The sequence below is a fragment of the Lagopus muta genome, chromosome 5 (assembly GCF_023343835.1).
Source record: "Lagopus muta isolate bLagMut1 chromosome 5, bLagMut1 primary, whole genome shotgun sequence".
Classification (NCBI taxonomy): domain Eukaryota; kingdom Metazoa; phylum Chordata; class Aves; order Galliformes; family Phasianidae; genus Lagopus; species Lagopus muta.
In genome coordinates, this window is record NC_064437.1 from 1,475,273 (window position 1) to 1,494,918 (window position 19,646).

The window sequence follows — 19,646 nt, forward strand, 5'->3', positions numbered from 1 at the left end:
GCGATGTCCCTTCTGAAGCATTACAAACAAAGCACAAATCCTTCTTTGCATGCAGTGGGTTTAGGTGTCGTAAGCACTCTCCCTGCATTATTGCTTAATGAAGAAGGGGACACGCAGAAATGGAGAATCTACCCCAATGCTAAGGAAAAAAATCATACCTCATTATTAGTCCTCACTAAATAAACTCACAGAAACTGGCAATTGTTCACCACTGCTCTTGATTTGACTGCATTAAACTTTATTCCATATGATGCTCAGTTTAAAAACCAGGGTTCCCATTCACCACCAGCAACGCCATCACAGAGCACAGCAGGAAGGGGACGTGTCCATGCCTGGAAGGAGCACTGGGGATGCAGGAAGGACTCCCACAGCCCTTTGGGTGGCCCTGCAAGGAGAGCTCAGGATTACAATGCAGCAGTAACTGTGACGCTCCCCATAACAGAAATGGTATTTAGAGGCACGTAGGAAGGGATGCTGACAGTGACAAGAAGTAATCTTCATTTTAATTCCTGAGAATGTTAGGTAACATTCGTAACGCACTTAATTAATAGAAATTATATTCAATATTTTTTTTTTTAAGAGAAAATTGCCTGACTTTATCTCACAGAACAAAATCTGTGGCGAGTGAACGTAGCACATGTCACACAAAGCACAGCAGCTATTAACTTCCTCCTAAGTGACACCCAATAATGCTCCTAAACGAAGACACAGAACAAGAGAGTTGCTGACACAAAAGAAGGCCGGCCCGGCTGCACTCACTGCAAGAGCCCTCCTGAAGTTAAAAACACAACAGAATTACACTGCTGGGGCTGGGACCTGAGCGGTTCCATCCAGGCTGCCAGGTGCCAGGGCGAGATGCATGACAAACACAATGAATGCTGGTTAAAGACACAGCGTTGCTGCATTTCAAACCCTGCGTAGGTACATCCAGCTCCATCCAGAACAGCTGGAACCAAATAGAGTGAGGGATTATCCACAGAGGTATAATTAACCTGGCCAACATTGGCAGCTGTCGTTCATTCTGTTATGTAAGACAAGAAGAGGACCAAGAATCAGATTAATGGTACACAGATTAATCCCTCAGTAAGGAAGACATGTAGGCACTGAGCAAACCTGGGCAGTGTTCTGACATCCAGAAAGAAGTTGTTTCTGTTACATAAGCAACGTGGATGCAGTCTAGAGACCGACAGGAAGATTCCCTGACCTGGGGATCCTTTTGTTTTGCTTTCCCCAATGCTACAGCACCCGTTACCAGTCAGATCCCTTGCTGCCTCACCACCTTCTCTCCTCCCCCTCTGCAAACACAAAGCCCATAGACACACCCAGGCCCCCACCAGCAGCGCTGCTCCCTGCTCCTCTGGCTGACCCAGTTTAAAGGTGGGAGCAGCAGAAGCAGCCACAGAACATCGGCTGCATTGTTTCCATGGTCCCTTGATTAACTGCCATAGTAACTAGGTAGCGTGCACTTGCGGCAGACTACCTCCCTTTCTATTTCTCTCTTTTATCATATCTGAGATGGCAGCACACAGGCAATGTCTAGCACCGGTATCCACGCTCTGTGTCATGCAAGGAACTCGCATGCACTGCCGTTCCCAAAGCGGGTCCTTGCAGGGGAAAGCCTGCTGGCAGGGTGCTGCTGGGACTCGTGGCTCCTGCAGTCAGCCTGCACCCTGCCCTCAGAACTGTGGTGTGGACACAGTGCCCACAGTGGGTCCTTGCTGTCTTCCTCTGGATTTGCTCTTCCTGAGCACAGCAGCACTCAGGAAAGCGGGCAGAGCTTTACCACACCAACAGCCATCCCTGCAGTCACCCGGAGGGCAGAGAGTGGAGGAGCTGCTGCTGGAACCCAGCTTCTGCAGCGCTATGGATGGCAGCTACTCAGAGAAGGGAGGCAGGAGAGACCACAGCTGTATCTCTGCATAGAGAGGCAAACATCCAATGCATGGAATGAGCCCACTGAGAGACACGGTGGACCAGGGTGTGCCCTGCAGCCCAACAGAGCCGTGCTGAGGACAAGAGGTTGGCCTGGCAGTGCCCACGGCACGTTCAGCACCAGAGCTGGGGCAGGCGGACGGGACGCATGCGCTGGGCTCTTATGCAACTGCAGGCATCAATCTTTCCAGCAATTATTTTCCACTCTGACCTACAGCTCGTGGCACCAGGCACACACATGGGGGGACTTACGCCTTTGTGAGAAGCACAGAGACTTTAATTGCAGCGAGGAACTGCAAGACCAATAGTGCAGTTGGGAAAAGGACACAGGTAAAAGCAACAATGAGAATGTGACGATCCTTCTCCATCCCTGCACTATTTATGTTGTAGATCCAGCCCTTACGCCTTCCAGACGTCAGCAGCACCACACGCTGCACAAGGAGAGGCTCCCAAGAAGATGCGCCGTGCAGAACAGTGCTACACAGCAGGGCTGCTACCAGGCATCTCACTGCTCGTGGGTTTGTGTAGCACAGTGAGATCTGCATTCAGTTCTGCATGTACAGAACAGCCCTTGGAGCAGGGCAGTCATTTATCCAAAGATAAATGGTTTTTATCCTCGCTCCTGTAATTTTACAATACGCGCTACCGGGGCACAGAAAATCTCTCTGTGCTGTCACAGAGGTTCTCCATAACATCTAACACACCACTTTTGTGAACAGAGAACAGATCTGGGAGGCGTTTCAAGAAGTCACCTGGTCTCTTCCCATAGCTGGAAGCGTTCAGGAAATCCCAACCTTTCAGCTCCATCCCATCCAGCAGGGAATTCAGGTGTCCCAGCGGTGGAGACCATACAGCAGCCTTCCCAGGCAAAGGCTCAGCTCTTCCCCCTGTTCCCACAAAGCTCTCCAGAATGTCTGTGCTCACATAACCTCCCTCGCTCAGAACTCGCCCATTATTTCCTGCCCTGTCTCCAGCTGTGAAGGAAAGCTTCCTTCTCCCGAAACTTTTAACGTAATTAACAGAAAGTGCTTGAGAGTAACCACAGAAAGCAGCACCTTTTTAAGTAGTATCTTACCTTGCTTCTGTCTGCCCCACTTTTCCAAAGTAGGATTCTGTAAGACCTCATGAAGGTAAAAGATGTGAAAAAGCAAGCGACTCGCTGACCTCCCAGCATGTTTGCCAGGCTTCTGTGATATCTGATTTGCCTTTCTGGATATAGAGATGATGAGCAAAAAACATTGCTTGGTCAGCCAAATAGAGATCTGCATTGCAAGAAATGGGAAATTGTTACTGTAGAAGATTACAGTGCACTAAAGAATATGCTTCTAGTGCTGGAGGCAAACATACCTATCCACCCCGGCCTAATATCAATAATTCAATATTAAGGCTTTCAACACAAGTACAGGCTTTTCAGTGGAAGTATTCTTCAAACCTTGATGTCTACGCACAGATCTGACACGCAGATCAGCACCATGAAATTGGTTAAAAAGACTCTAAAACTAATGTAACGATTACGGGAAAATGCATCCAGATTAATGAATTACAACTCGTGTGATGCATATTTCCTCAAGTAAACAAGCTGCAACACGAGTGCAGGCTATTGGGATGCTATTGCTTATTTGGGGGCTCTGAAATTCCTCCAGGAAAGCATCTCAACAGCCATGCCTGTCCAAGGGAAAAAAGCCACCCAGGAAGACGTCTAAATACAAGAAAGAAACCCCTTGTGACCCTCGGTTTCCAGAATGCTGCAGGGTGCAGAAGGAGGCTCGCTGCATTACACCAGTTTCCCCTTGGTCTGTGAAGGTGACACTGGGTGGCACTGGGTCTGCCATCACAGCAATGGCACATCTGTGAGGTCACCCAGGCAGCCCAGAGGACACAGTGCATGCCCTCCCCCATTGCTGGGCACGGCTCAGCAGCCGAGGCGAGGCATCCCAACGCACTCACATCCTCTCCTCTTTTCTCACCGTGCATGAGTGGAGCCAGGTGGGAATTACCATAGGTGATGATGCCAAAGAGAGCTTCCATTTAAATCTCTTTCCACTGTTTGGGCTGAAGGCCAACAAGGTAGGTGCACTGATGCCCATACATCCTGACCACAACGCGCACTAAACCAGATATGAATCGCTTGTATCCGCAACTTGTACTACTTACCTTTGTGACGTACCACTTAGAATTCAGAGAAGAATTCATGGGATGAGTATGAACCTCAGAGAGAACCAAAGACAGAGGAAACGTATCATGAAAATGGCACATTTCCCTGCTCGCTGTGCGTAGTCACAGGCAGAGCAATGAGCACTGAAAGCAGTCCTAGCAAAACGATGCCGCACTTTGCCTAATTCGTGTTGGAAGCAGAGCACAGAACTGTGGTTTATGGTGTGACCTTCTGATTTTCCAGCCTCGTTTTACCAGAGATCATCAACTCCCCACAGTCATGTGGCCACTCCAATTTTGGACTGGCCAAACTTCCAGTTATTTGGACAGAAACATGGAACGGTTTCCCCTTCTACTCCATGTGGACACTCACCAGTATTTTCAACCCTCAGATATTAAAACATGAACTGGAGGACGACTTTCACTGGAAAGCAAATTGTTTTTCAAAACTCTGCTGAAATCTGGCTCCACAGTTTCCAGTGATGTTCCATCAGCAACTGCAGGTTTAACCTTGGCTGTTTATACACAGGGAATAAAGTATGCCCACTGCTCTACTTAACAGCATGATCACAGGACAACAGACAGCTTATTAAGGGACAAAAGACCAATTAAAAATATTAAATAAGCCCAAAGAGCAATTGGTGAATTCAGTGGATTTTGTCTACTGCTGCTCCAACTGCAGCATGATGCCTTGCAATAGGGGGCTCCCAGAAACAAACCGACCAACCTGGGATGAATCCAGCTTAACAAAAAAAAAAGTAAATTTAATCTCTTCTTACAGATCTGATTTGTGCTTTGGGATAATCTCCCAGCAACACAGCACCTTCCACATAGGGAAAGAGGCCGGTTGAGGGCAAGCTCATGTACTCACAGCAGGATGGCTGCTGTCCCCCATAGAGTTCCCATCACAGAGCCTCTCCTGGCACAAAAAAAGCACAGGTTACATATTCATGGACAACACACAGGGAAATCATTTCACAATGCTGATGTATGGGGAGCAGCAAGGGACTTCAGGGCTGTGAACAGATTAACAGGCTCTAGAAATGACACGGGGGACCTGGAGCAATGATGGTGGAAGGCTGGTCAACAGTCAAGCGCCCTGTGAAACGCCTGCATTTTCTCCCAGGAAGAATTAAGGCTGATGAGGCAGAAATCACATTTCCTCGTGTAGGTGGCAACATATGGGAGCTGTCACAACACATGCTCCTGCAGATGCACGTGTCCTGGAGCTGCACTGACTCTCACATGCAGAGACTTCTCCCAGCTACAGGAGAATCTGTGAACAAATTACTGCAGCCCTAAAAACCACGTCCCAGGGAGGGCTTGGGCTCCACAGGGCCCACCAACAGCACTGATGGGAAGCAGCGGTACCTAGAGAAGAGGAGGGCAGTTCTGAGTCCCACCTTACAGCACAGCCCATGCAGAACTCCCCTCTCCTAGCAGAAGGGGTCCAGCAGGGATTGGGCCCAGCTGGTGACCAGACCAAACACCCCAGGATGTCCACTAAAGTCACACATTACACAAACTGGGCTCCAGGAGGCTGTGCTTCAGGCTGCCAGGTAACTACTGGGAGAGAGAACAGCCTCTGCCACCCACTGTGTGCCTCTGGGCATGCTGCAAGGCGCCGTGTGCCCATGGGGACGCTGGATAAAAACAACAGAGCTCAGCCCCAAGCAGCCTGCACTTATGTACTGTGGCTTCACAATGGGAGGGATAAGTGGAGCTGCCATCTGGATAAGGCACTTTCTGTATGACCAGCAACTCAGAAACATGCAGCACACAGAATTCCTCATGGTCTGTCCTCAAAAGACTCAAATTTGATGACCTAGAGATTAATCTTCTGCACAGAATGCAAATCCAAGCAGGAGGCCCATGCAAGGCGCACCAATGTAAACAGCCCAGCCCCACCAGTTCGGGGAAGGATTATGGCCGTGGAATAAAAAACCATGTTTTAACAGCTAAATAAGACAGCCAGTATCTTTAAAGTATTTAGAGATAAGAGAATGCCCACCCTGTCTCTAAAAGGTAAACACAAGGTTAGAGGTTGTAAGCCAATATATTCCATTCAGCTTCAATGCCCATTTGTGCGCCCTCTGCGAAGTGCAGACCAATAAAAGCTGGAACAAAAAAAGAGATGCTGTGGCTGATAGAAGCTATGGTAAAGCAAACTGTGCAGGAAAACACACCAGCTTGAGAGATGCAGGAGCAGCAGGGCACTCGGGTGGTTCTGGATTACTTAGTTCATTTGCCTAAAACATGAGGAATTCACTCTGAGCACTAAAAATGACTGTGGACAGGGATACACCAGGCAAGGGAAAACAAACCAAATGCCAACACATGAACTGGCGGTGTGTGCTGCAGGGAAATGATGGGTCTGAAAGGAAATACAAAGGGAACGTAAAAGGTCCACTGGGATTAATATCAAGAATGGCTACAATCAGAAGACAGCCATCTTTCAGGCGTGTTACAGCTAACACACTGACTGTCAACATCCATTTCCAGCTATTAATACAAGCAGTGAAAAACATACCACAGTGGTAACAGATAAAAGCGTGAAAAATGGGATAAAAGGAAGAATCAAAGTCGTTATGCTACTGTGCTCCATAACCTAAAGGTGTTCCTCTTTAGTAAGGACCCACCAGCTTTAAGGGATGATGGGGAAGGAGGGCTCTCTTTGCAGCTTGGCTAACCAAGGCTTCTGAATCACTAGAGAGCTTGTCAGTTCTTTTACTTGCGCTGTACCTGTACCTCCTGTTTGACATGAGGATGTAGGCAGGTGCAGAGAAGGTTGCTGGATGGCTTTTCCCACACCACAGCCACCAACCTGCTGGCAGCCCAAAGGATTCCAACATCCGACCCAGGAGGGATCTGCAATTCTTAACCCAAAGAGCTAAAAACAACCCCCCCGAAGACTGCATTCCTTCGCAGTGAGCACGGCTAGCTGGGAACCTTTGCCACCAGGGCTGACAAGAGGAATTAATCAGAGGCAGCTATCAGCTGCACGCTCCCCAGCAGCCGCAGCCCCGCCGCACCTCGCGGCCAGCCGCACGCACCGCTGAGCTCCGCATCTCGGCTGTTCCTTTCAGTTGAGTCATTACTGGAATATTTTATTGCCTTCCTGAGATGATTAACAGCTGTGACCTTTTCAAAATTTGGAAGGTTCTTTTCTGCATGCTAAGTAATAACACAATGGCTTAATTTAAACTACAGCACAAGCCCATTCTGCCTAAATAATCCCTGTCAACAATTAATTTAACATTAAGAGAGTGAAATAAAAATGCACCGTCAGTAGCAGTTTTGTTTTTAAATCATTTGTCCTTTCTAATATCCTGCTTCAGGCAGGAATTATTGGTGACAAAACCAGCCGGAGTTATCGCATCCATTTAACTTCTGCACGAAGTCAAATCCCATTCAGCTGCAAGAAGCTGCAGAGATCCACGTTCCAACTCTGCCAAAGTCTCACTGCTGCTGTCTCCCGGTTCCCAGCCCCCAATGCACACAGCACCACGACGGAGTGGGTGACCTCAAGGCCATCTCCCTATTGCCTCTTGCACAGAAACAACTGGAAGGAGACGCGTGCCAAGAAAGAGCTGGCTGAGCAGCAGGGAGCAGCTCTGTTACATCCAGAGATCACCGCTCCTTCCTTCAACACAAACGCAGCAGTGATGTCTGTGAGCAGCCCGCCCTTCACGTGTTGGCATCCACTCAGCCCAGGATGCCCAGCACAGGCCTTCATGGCAAGCGGGGAACGTGGGATAATTGTGTGCACTTATTTTCAGTGGTGACCTACTGCCGTTTTTCAGAGGTTGCTGTGTAACTTCAAACCCGAAGTTCCTTCAAAATGCATCTGCGTGGAGAGGTGAGGAGCACGCGCTGCAAAGAGATGTGCTTTTAAGTCCCTGAAATGCTGCACTCAGCGAGGAAATTTAAGTTTCTGAAAAGGTAGATCAAGAGATCCTGTATGGAAATAGGCCACTGGCAGCACAGGAAAGGAATCTGTGCTGGTGCCTGCTGTCCATGCAGAGGCAGGGCTCCTCCAACATTCAAATCTCTGCTTGCGTTTTCCTCCTTACTAGAGATCCACTTTTATCTCTCTTATCTCCCTTTAAGCCGCATCTGTGGTAATTGTTTTTGTTAAGCCTGGTTAATTAAGACTGCAGGCTCATCAGGGAAACCTCCCCCTTCCTTGGCTTCCCATTTCTGCAGTGGCTCAGCAGAGCACAGCACGGCCGTCACGCCGCCCCTGCCCACCGCCTCCCTCCTGCCCCCAGAAAGGTTGGTTGCTTCTGGAGGGAGAATTTCCTGTTCTGCCGTCCCACACTCGCAGTGCAGCGCTGACATCCCAGCAGCTACTGCCTCACCCAGCGCTATGCACTTACTGCCTCTGTCTGAGGCCCTGGAAGTTGGCTGCTCGGCTATCTGACAGGGTTCATTAATCAGCCGCTCTGAATTATTCATTACATATTTAACCAAATGCTCCACCAAAATCCCCAGCAGCCGTAAATCTCGCAGAAATACATTACAAATTCTATTTCTCTTCATAAACCGCTAAATACCACTTTTTGCAAAGATTTCCTTAAGGCACCGCTAGCTTTTACCTTAAGTGATGCCAGAACAAAGGGTGGATTTCATCACCTGTTTTGGTTTCTGATAGTCCTTTTCCTTGAACCATTAATGTTCCTGAAAGCAGAAATGTAGCTCAGCTTGTTATCTTTGCAAAATCAAACGCATTGGACAGGGTATTATTTGCCTCAGGCAATGCCATTTCAAGTTTGTATCACTGCTAGCCGGGACCTTTCCGTTCACAAAGAAAATCATCTGGATTTGACAATGACTGCTGCCACTCACCCGCAATGAGCACTTGCTCTTTCCCCAAGAAATCAGTTTCCACCCTGCTACATTTGAATGAGCAAACCTGTGGTGTTTATTACATGGGAAATATTCCCCCTGAAGTCTAGAAGCAATTAGAATTTGTTTTTCTTTGCCTTAATGCAACGATAACAAGAGAAATCGGATATTAACCGAGACCTTCCTTAGGAGAGCAATTTCATCTTTACCAACTCAGAAATTAGATTTTTAGCAATGAAATACAGCGCCTATTTGTTCAGTGGTAAGTGCTATGAAAAGAAAACCCAACAGCTGATGCCTGGACGCAAACCCATAGAGCAACTGCCCCGAATGCCCCTCCCTGGGGAGCGCCCTCAGCCTGGAGCACTTTGCAATGCCCAACCACTTCTCAGGGACAACCTCAGCACCTCACACTCCCGATCTCCTAATTTTGACCTGTATGATCATCACTCCAAGATTCCAGATTACTTGCATTACACTGTCAGGCACGTACCTTTAAATGAGTTTTCAATCCTATGCAATCCGGAGCTCATTCCCTCACTCCTTACCCACAAAGTTACCAGCACAGCCCTCAACGTTGTGCTTGGCTGTCTCGCACCTGCCTTGGTGTCTGCTTTCATCTCCATCCCTGCTGCACAGAAGCAAGACCAGGTTTCTCAACATGACCGCTCTCCTGGGATTTACATAACGAATGAGAAGCAGTCCACTAACAGAAAGGCTGAGCACAAGGCCAGGCCAGACCTTGGGGGGGGGGGGCAGGTGGGAGTGAGTCAGAGAGCGATCCACCCTGAGACCGATGGAAATGTTCTGACACAGCTCTGAATGGAAACTGTGCGTGACCCCACAGTGCGCTCCAAAGGGAACTGCATACACAATGCAGAAAGCCTATGCAGCTTTTTAGCACTGCTGAATTTCCTCAGATTTCCCCAAGATGCCATGAGACTCGAGCAGAAAGTCTCTTTCCCCCCCATCTGGACCAGCATGGCTGGCCCAGGCCAACAGGGCAGGCTTCTGTATCTACTGCAGGTCCACGATCTTAATTCATAGCATCTTTCAAATTTCACTTTGTGAATTAGCATCAGTGTAAGGCCTTTTAGCTTATTCTGAATTATTTTAACCAAGCATTCCAACCAAATCCATTTCTCAAGCACAGCTGGAGGCGATTTTGAGCAAGTACCCTACCAAGGGAGTATGCTGCCAAATACTGTTAGTGGGTAACAGAATGCAAATCCAAACAATGTGCATGTGCTCAGAACACAACAAAACAACCTATCGGAAAATATCCCTGTCCCACAGAGCAAAGCCCCGACGTTTCTCACTTGGCCTTCCATGGAGCTCTACTTTACATGATTCAAATAAGTGGAACCGTAACCCAAAATACATGGTCTGCTCTTAAAAACCCCCCGATGCTTTCCAAGCACCACTGAAGAAGACTCAGATTCCATCCACAAAAGGCTGACCACCAGAAGGCATTTCTGACTTCTTACAAATGCTTCTTTCCCTGCAGGAGCACAGGACAAACGGGACTGATTGCCTACGGCAGGCATGCTGCGCGCTGCAATCCGGAATGCTTACAGCAACACAAGAGCTTTTGGGGGGATATGCAGTAAAAATAGCAAAGCCTGACATTTAGAGATTAATGTTTTTTCCTTATGGAGGCAATTTTCAACGACAGTAGTGCAGATTCTCTTCATTCTCATTAAAAAGCAAGGCAGGGCTTAGGTCTCGATGATTTAGGAAGGTGCTTCTCTCATAGGCAAAAGAGTGTGAGGAAACATCAGTATATGTATAGAGGTGACCGATTAACCCTTCTCTAAGTTAAAAGACAGCAGTTGATAATGGAGCCTAGACATACAGCCATTGCCAAGACACTGCATTCCAGAGAAGCCTATTTCAAAGCCATGTCTGTAAGGAAGCGTGGGCTTCTCGTTGCGTCTGCTCTTCCAGTCTGCATCTTCTGGTGTCGCCTTCTCTATGCTGCACCGTCTTTTCTCGTTTGTTCCTTCCTTATTGTTACATCAAACAGAGCCAAAGGAGCACAGCATCATGGAAAAAAGGGCTGCCCTGTAACAACTGTGTGACCCCAAGATGGATATGTTCAATGAATGCTGGCTCAGTCTAAGCTGTTGGAAAGCAAGTGGCAACGTCACCGACGGCCTGACGCAAGCCAGCCTAAAAATCCAGAGGGACAACACAAGAGCCACTTGCTTTCATGTTCCTGGCCTCCAACAGCTCCCAATGCAGTTTGTTAAGGGGATCCCATCTGACAACGCAGACCTTGGCTAGATTTAGAAGGGCACAGTGACTAAAGGAGAAGGGAGCTTTACTCAGCCTCAAAAACCACAGGTATCTGGGGATTGCCATCATTAACCTACAGCGATCAGTTTGGTTCATACAATCACCGCTTGCTCTGGAATTTTTCCTCCTTAATCCAACCACTGCAGGAATACTAAAGCAGAGAGCACTGTCCACTTGACCTGACAGCAGACCACCATGCTCTATCTGCAACCCATGCAGAGGGACAGCATGCTTCAAATTGGGAAGCACATGTCTTACAGCCACGGTATCCTGTGATTCCACATCTGTCCCCCCTCCAAAAAAAAAAAACAGAATTCGGGAAACTGAGATCAGAACAGAAGCAAATACACCATCCCAAAGTAAACCACATCAGAAGTAACCACGGGGAAAGGCTCCGTGCTGATGGAGGGGACGCAGCGGGGCCGCCACTCAGCCTGCACAGCACACCACCAGGACACACAATAAAGGTGCTAAAAGCTCTGCAGTTGTGACAGCTCTTGGAAATCCAAGCCCTTGTATACACTGTGAATGTACTCATTGTTATAATAACTGAATGCTGATGAAAAACGAGCCTCCCTAGGATTATCCGCCTCATCTGTTCTTTATACAAATATTGCAATTTCCTCCCCACCTAACTTGTTTGAGAGAGGAGGATCAAGGTAAATGGGCTGAGAACCTCTTAAATGAGCACTCATTAATGGCCAGGAATTAGATCTTCAACCAATCCCACGCCTGCGTCCCAATTCCTACAGTAGGACTCCCAACCACTCAGCCATTAACACAAGCCACGCAAACCCCACGCTGAGCACCATGCCATTTTTCCAGCAGCAGAGAGGTGTCTCCATCTGTGGTGCATAAAAACAGCCTGGTTTTATGGCAGAGGGGAAACAGGGCTCTAACTCAGTGGACTCATACTGATGGTCATTATGCTGCTACTTCTGCTTCTGCAAAAGCTGCACATGAGCAGCCCTTGGTAAGAACAGGAATGCATTCCAGGTTGCGGGGTAAGGAGGTCTCCCAGAAATGTATATGCCCAAATGAGAAAAGTGTACTAAACTAAGGTTATGAGAAACTGCAACAACAGATGACAACATAGACAGAGATATCCAAGCCAAAAGATCACATTACCATCTTTGTGCTTTTAGCTTATTCGTAGGAAAGCATCAGTACTGTGCAGTACATCTGAGATGCTGGGCAGAGAAAGACTCCAGGGGGTAGAGTAACACCTAGGAAGAGCAACAGCACTGGGCCACTGGACACAGCTGCTTCCGTAAGGCTATGGCAGCCCTAGGCTGCAGCTGAGCTTCTCAACATGTGCCTTTATGTATGTAACAAGCAAATACTTCTGCCAGAGTACAAGAAGTATCTCAGAACCAAGTGATACTGCTAAATTCACAGGAACTTGACTTTTCAGGATAAAATTCAGGCTCCTGAAGATGAGGAAGAGCTAGGAAGAAACGTATGCCATGAATATCATTTATTTTCTCTTACGTTCTGCAGTGCTGTATGAATAGCATCAGGATAGGCAGCTACTTGATATTACTTTCTTAGGCAGGTAAATCACTCCCCCATCTTGCTTTCTGCAACATTTAAACAGTAATAGTCTGCATATCTGTTTTCAAGTCTGCAGGAAAGAAGCACTCCATTCTCTTACAGATGATCTAATAGAGATCGTGAAAGCTGGCACTGAAGTCTGACTAATCTGTCACTCACCTGGCTCCTGCACACTCACAGAAATCTGCATTTCTGAACTGTAGATGGCTGCCTTATGCGCCATTTGAGGCTGGCACTGTATTCACCAGGCACCGTCACCCGCAGGCAATAAACATGTAGCTCACTAACATCAGGTCCTCACCTGAGAGGAACAGACAAAACTTCCCCGAGGCCGGAACACGAAGGCAGCATTCAGAGGCGGAAGCACGGGGCAGCGCCCCAAAGCCTGGCCTTGTTCAGCCATGCTGGGCTCTGGTCCCAGCAGCTGCTCTCAGTGCCCAGCCAGGACAGCACGAGCTGCTGCTGATGGACGGCAACTGCAGCACTTGCAATGGATGCAGACCTTTCCTGTGGCAGGAGCTCCAGAACGCAGTGAGCTCCCTGCAGATCCAGGTCCTGCAATTATCTTGGTAACAACAAACCCAATAAAATGGGAGAGCTAATTCTGCATTACTGTTATGAAAGAAAACTTCCCCTCCAACCTAATGGAGTTGTCCATCATTATGCAGTCATTACCTGCATATGCACAATGTCAGCGGGGTTCATTAAAGCTGTTTGAAATGAAGGAGCAGCACAGAACGTTTCCAATTCACACTGAGGTTCTTTATGTACTGACAAGGCAAGGAGCAAGCACTTGCTTTCAGACCATATTCTGTGCATTTCAAAACCATACAGTAAATACTGTGAGATCAGGGTAAGAACTACATGCCAGTGTTATAAAAGACTTTTTCATTAAGCACCTTTTGTTGTAACTGGATGCACTTGGACAACCTGTACCAGTGTCAGAGCCATATCTGAGCTGAGAGGAATACCACTTGATTCCTGTTTTCCTTTGCTGATAAAATGAGATTCATTTCTCCTTATGTTTCCTTTGGGGAGGCATGCTTTCAGGTGGTGCTACATGCTCGCTTTCCTTTCCAAGGTCTAGACAGCTACCCAGGCCAGAAATCAATAAAACAGAATACAAGTTACCGCACAGACTTTATTAACAAGACAAACGTACAGTGCAACAGAATGGTAATTATTCAGTACACAAACACACAGATCTACCTGCTGTACATCTGTACTCAGAATAAGGCTCTCCTTTCCTGAGGGCTGCCCATGTTGCATTAGGTACCAAGTGCACGGTGACTGAGCTGCACACGGAGCTGCTGAGAGTGCAACAGGAGCTCGTTCACCACAAGAGCATGGATTCATTCCCTAAAAATTGATAACCTGGTTCCCATTTAATTCCATTAACTGCTAGGCAGATGTTTTTCTTTCGTAGCATTGCAACCTATTGCGGAGAAAGCTGCAGTTAATTGCTCCATCATGATAAAATGCAGCTTTCTTGTTCAGAAAGAAAAGCAGAAGGGCTCTACACAATGTTCTATTGACCACAGAAAGGTAATTCAGTCGCACTGAGTGCAGGCATCCTAATTCTACCCATGAAAGCTTTTTTTTTCTAGTAAAACGAGTTCTAGACAGTAGCAAAGCAGGCAGCTTCCCAACATAGCAAATCATTGCAGCAACAAAAGAACCACATCCACAGTTCCTGTCACCTCCTCCTCCCTCAGCATCCTTCCTCCTCACCCCCTCAGCCCTTCACCATCCCGCTCACTTTGAGTTCTTCCACACTTTCCCACTCTATTGGGAAGTCAAAACACCAAAGCAATCTGGGTCAGGCCCGATTGATTCCTGCTTAGGCACCCTACTGCAGCGATGTGGAAAATGGAACAGGCAGGAGCACACCGCAGCACAACACAGCACGAGGACAGATGCGGCCATCAGGAGCTACGACTTGTCGCCCACAATGAAAACAGGCCATTTTAACAACAACAAAATAAATACACTGCTAAACATGTCGCTGTGTCTCCAGTCTTATTCCTGCACTGCTTAATGCCTGATGTGTTCCTCAGCAATACCCACTCACAGTGCTGAAAGAACAAAAACCGTAAAGACATTTGAACTTGTTCTTTCTTGCAGTGCTTCCCAGTGACAGAGCCTTATCTGAAAGCAGAGACTCCACCTCTGCAGGCATTTCTTGGAAAGTAAAACTACTACCTGGGCAATATTTTACCCAAACCCTATCAGCTGCTCTGGCATCAGTCTTCTCATTTCAGCTTTGCATTCCGCCTGTGCCGCTATGCCAGTGCATTACACTGTATTTACTATCAGTTAAGTTACAGCCTTAAATATTTACTATCAGTTACAGCCTGATATTATAGCCTTATGTTGTACAGACTCACAGATGTCAAGCATTGCTGCCCACTGATTTGCAAAGCACTGAGCTTTCTGTCACACCAGACAGCAGCGTGGAAAAGGCAAGCAGTGAATGTGAAGGCATAATGAACATGGATGCAAACACGTCCATGCTGTGCAGAACGGCACGATGCTTGCTAAAAGTCATCACACCCCTTCAGCAGCATTCAGCTTGTTTACTTCTGCATCTCTTTCACGTCCTCCATGAGGAGACTGAGAGCAACTCTAATTTTCACATTTTAACTTCCCCAACCTCTTCTCCTCTTTCTGTTTCTCCAGATCTATGTTTGCAAATCTGCCCATCACAGCACCAGCAGAGCATTCTCTGTGACACTGCTGTAATTCACCTCTGCCAGGAGCATTTCCCATTTGACTGCTGCAAAAACCTTGTGCTACGATAATTACAGAAGAACCTACAGCCTAATCTGTTAAACTACCCCCAAACCTGCCCTGGGAGACAAAGGAACATGTCACTGTTGTGGAATCAGTGTGATGTTCCAGTAAAATAATGTAGGGTAACAGAAGTGAAACACAGAGAAATCATTTCCAAGAGCTACCTGGGGTTATTCAGAAACAAACGAACAAAAAAAGCTGAAGAAGATAAAAAGCAATGACAAACCAGGGAACGTATGGCTGTGCTGCAAAGCTCACCCACAGCACACAAGCAGTGTGGCAGATACACGTGTGCCTCATCAGTCACTACTGGAAACCAGCTCCAGCACCAAGAAGCAAGGCTGCAAGGCACTGCAGGCTGCCAGGGCAGTTTAAGGACTACCCAGAGGGTTTGGGTTTGTTGTGTGTGCTCATGTCTGCTGTTCCATGAGCCCTCCTCACTTCCATGTCCTTTGGAACCTTCCCTGTCAGTCCATGGCTGTTGCTCAGGAGCTTCTCTTGGGATGCGTGGAAAAATGCATTCAGCAGAAATAAAGAGAACCTCCTGTCCTTCCCCATCTTTTTCCCTCCGAGTTTCCTTTTTCCTCAGAGTTTCAACAGATAACAGAGCAACTTCATGTGTCCAGTGCCAGTGAGCAAGAGAATAATCTGCCTATCCGTCTGCCTATTTCTTCAACTGAACAGAGGCTTGAAGCTGTATCAATAGCCAGTGAAAAACAAAACCAGATCTGTTCATGAAGTAAAGACAAGCATGCTATTCAACTTTGGAACTAGGGAAACGCATCCTGCTACGTATGCAGCAAAGCTGAAATGCATCCAAAATCGCATCATATGCTGCTTTCAGACAGAAACAGGCTGTGGTGAGACCGACCACCTTTGCCTCCAAAACAAAAGACGGCTCCTAATTCAGCTTAGAACAGGACTCGTGCTGAGGCCCCTTTCGTTCTCCCCCAGGCAGCTCTGTGAGGGCCCTGAGGACATCAGGAGGAAATGCTTTACCAGGGGGGCAGCGAGACCCCGGCCCTGCCGCCCAGAGAGCTGGGGGCCTCCCACCTCTGGAGGTGCCCAAGGCTGTGGATGGGGCCATGGGCACCTGGGCTATGGGACAGGGGGTGCTTTAAGCTCCCTTCCAACCCAAACCAGCCTGGGATTCTGTGAAGAAATGACTGAGGAGATTAATGAGTCTCATAAGCGCTCGTTAGCCTCAGCAATTTCAAGTGTACAGACCGTCTCCAAAACGGGAATTTTCTGAGCTACTGTTGCAGTGGTGGTTGCCACCAGTCCAGGCTTTAGGAGTTGGTTCCAGAAGCTCGGTGCTCAGAAAGCAAAACAAAGCCTTACGTCTCCTGATAGCTGCGATGTGCCCACAGTACGTCGTGCAGCTCCGAGTAATTAAACAGATCAGTTGTTATTCACCAGGCTTGGAACGAGCTCAAATGCTACCCCTCTGACTGGATTGTGCCATACTATTTAACTTAATAAATTCCACCGCAGAAGATTATTTTGCAATGAAAACAGATCATGTTTTCAAAAAAAAATAAGGCTAGCATATGATTCACATTTTGCAGTATACCTCAGAAAGCAAATGTGTCGGTACTTCAATTGCATTGAAGGACAACCAAAAGAAAAAAAAAACAAAGCAGGACTTCCTATTGTGCCATTTCCATCCTACCTTGTGCGTCCTTCACTCCATTGCTAACTGCCACCAACAAAGAACTCACCTAAACTCACCACACCAACAAAAGGGAGATAGAAATTAATTTGACAATAAACATTATAGTCTAAGAAAACACTTCATTAAAATGTTATTCCTCATCAGAACACAGCTGATGACTGTATGTTATTAAACTAAGTGATCTAAACTGTATAAACAGTATAAAACTGAAGATAAATATTTAAAGAAAACTCAATTAAAAGCAGCAGAGAACACTGGAAAAGAGCTTCTGCCTTTTAGATGACACTTTGGATCTTGCAGGGCACTGCTGCAAAGAGCCTTGCTTTGGGTGGCACCACGGTGATGGTAATAGCTCTGATGGAAGTAAGATGGCAGATGAGAAGAAAAGAGGGCTCAGGGCAGGATGCTATGAGACAGGGCATGCTGAGCACAGAGCACATCCCCCTGTCTCGTGGAGATGCTCTCCCCTCTCTGCAGGAAGCACTCCAAGTGAGTTGCCCTGCACGTTCTGCATTCAGAGGGCTGCTGCCATGTAGCAACTCACCTCTGCTGCTGCCTGCTCTTCTCCCCCCAAAAGCCAACAAACGCAACTGGTACCCTTGGCTGGCTGCAGAAAGCAAGAAATGGGATGGGGGTTTCAACATCTTCAGGACAAAAATGCCAGATGGAAGAATCAGACCTGTGGACTCTGGCAGAGGAAAAAGAGTGCAGGCTTAACACTTCCTGTACTGCTAGGTTCTATGGAGGAGGTATTCAAAGACTGGGCACAGCAGCAGCAGCCACGGCACGTGATGGGAGGATGGCAGGCAGGCAGGGATCGGTGGCAGATGGCGAAGGGCACTGAGCTGACATGTTGGTCATGTACTGTCGTGACTACTGGGTCCTGGGGGGAACGTTCTGAGCACAGAAGTGTTTGAATCGTGGCCTTGTTTTTTGTTTGCTGCTGAAAAGTGATTGGATACAGGAGAGGAATGGTGATGACAGATTGCATCAGGAGAAAAAAGTTGAAATGCATTTAGTTAGAAAAGGAGAACGCCTAGAAAGGATGATGGATTAAAAAGCAAAGGAACAGAGCAATTAAGACAGAAAACTGAAAATAAAGAGCACAGAAGAGCGAACAGGAGATTCATCAAGTAATGAGATTAGCAGTGCGGATAAAGGTGGTGAAACATCATCATTTACCATGCCACTAATCCCCATACAGAAGAAGCTCCTGTTCACCACGCTATGAAAGTTAAAGATTACGTGATTTGCAGAAGGATGGATTAATTCCCTTTTAATCATTGCATGGTCTGCATTACTTCTGAGGCCCTTCCTACCCAGCCACACGTCCTCGCTCCGCACAAAGGGACCTTACATAAACGGCCTTCCTGCGCAGCACAGGTGATGGATGGATGCTCTGCACTGCACAACAGATTTGCAGCTAATGAGCAGATGCAGCCACCCTGCTGGAAGTGCCCTGCTCACAGCACACGTGCAGCACAGCTCTCCAGACAATCTAACAAACACTGCATCACACTTACAGAGCCAATTCCCTCCTGTTTCATAAGATGATAAAGCAAGCCGACAGCACGCTGGAGTTTGCTGTGCCCCGACTGTGTTCAGCCCGCACACAAACCCAAACATGTTGCAAACCTCTCCCTGCCAAGGCAACTTTCATCATTTCTACAGCAGTTTCCTTCTGTAAGGTTAAGAGCTGTATGTGCAACTCAGAACCTGATTCTAGAAACTCCAACGGAAAGAGCACGAGAACCTTCCACCCTTCTGTTAAACAACAAACTCAGAATAACCCCACCTCCACTGACCCAAGAGATTATCAGCTACATCCCCAAGCGTGTGTGTGTACACAGACTCACTGCCTTCCCAGACAGCCCACTGGGTGCCCCACTAACTCCCAGCAGCCTGGTTTCTCAGGCCAAGCCAGCAGGGCAGGATGGGCAGCACCCCCCAGTACCGTGCAGTGAGAGATGACAGCTGCAGGAGGAACCCAGGCGTACAAACCTAAACACTGCTGCCTATGTCCAATTAAAAGGCTGCAGGAAGCTGAGGAACACGCAGAGCGTTGCAGAGTGGTCCCAGTTGGAAACATTCTGCTTCCAAAGGCAGCAGATACAGCAATGGTATCGGACTGTCTCAGGTATGCTGAGCACCCGGCCCACATGGAGCTCAGGGGACAGCCCAGCCCTCCCTCCTCTGCTTCTCCCTGCAGAACAGGAAGGCCATTAACAAGGCTGTATGGGCACAATTTGAAAATGCCTGTTAATGAAAGTTTTCGGTGCAAGTCCCACAGCTACCCAGTGCATATTTGCAGACAGCTGGGGAATTAAAAAGGTGGACTATCCAAGGTCCACCATCTAGAAAACAAACCAACGCGACTGTTCAAGTTTCCCAG

General features: G+C 47.7%; 1 protein-coding gene across 5 annotated transcripts in view; it reads right to left on the reverse strand.

Moving 5' to 3' along the window:
• PDE4B (phosphodiesterase 4B) overlaps window positions 1–19,646 on the reverse strand; it is a 146,805-nt gene that overhangs the window by 87,332 nt on the left and 39,827 nt on the right. The window lies entirely within an intron of this gene.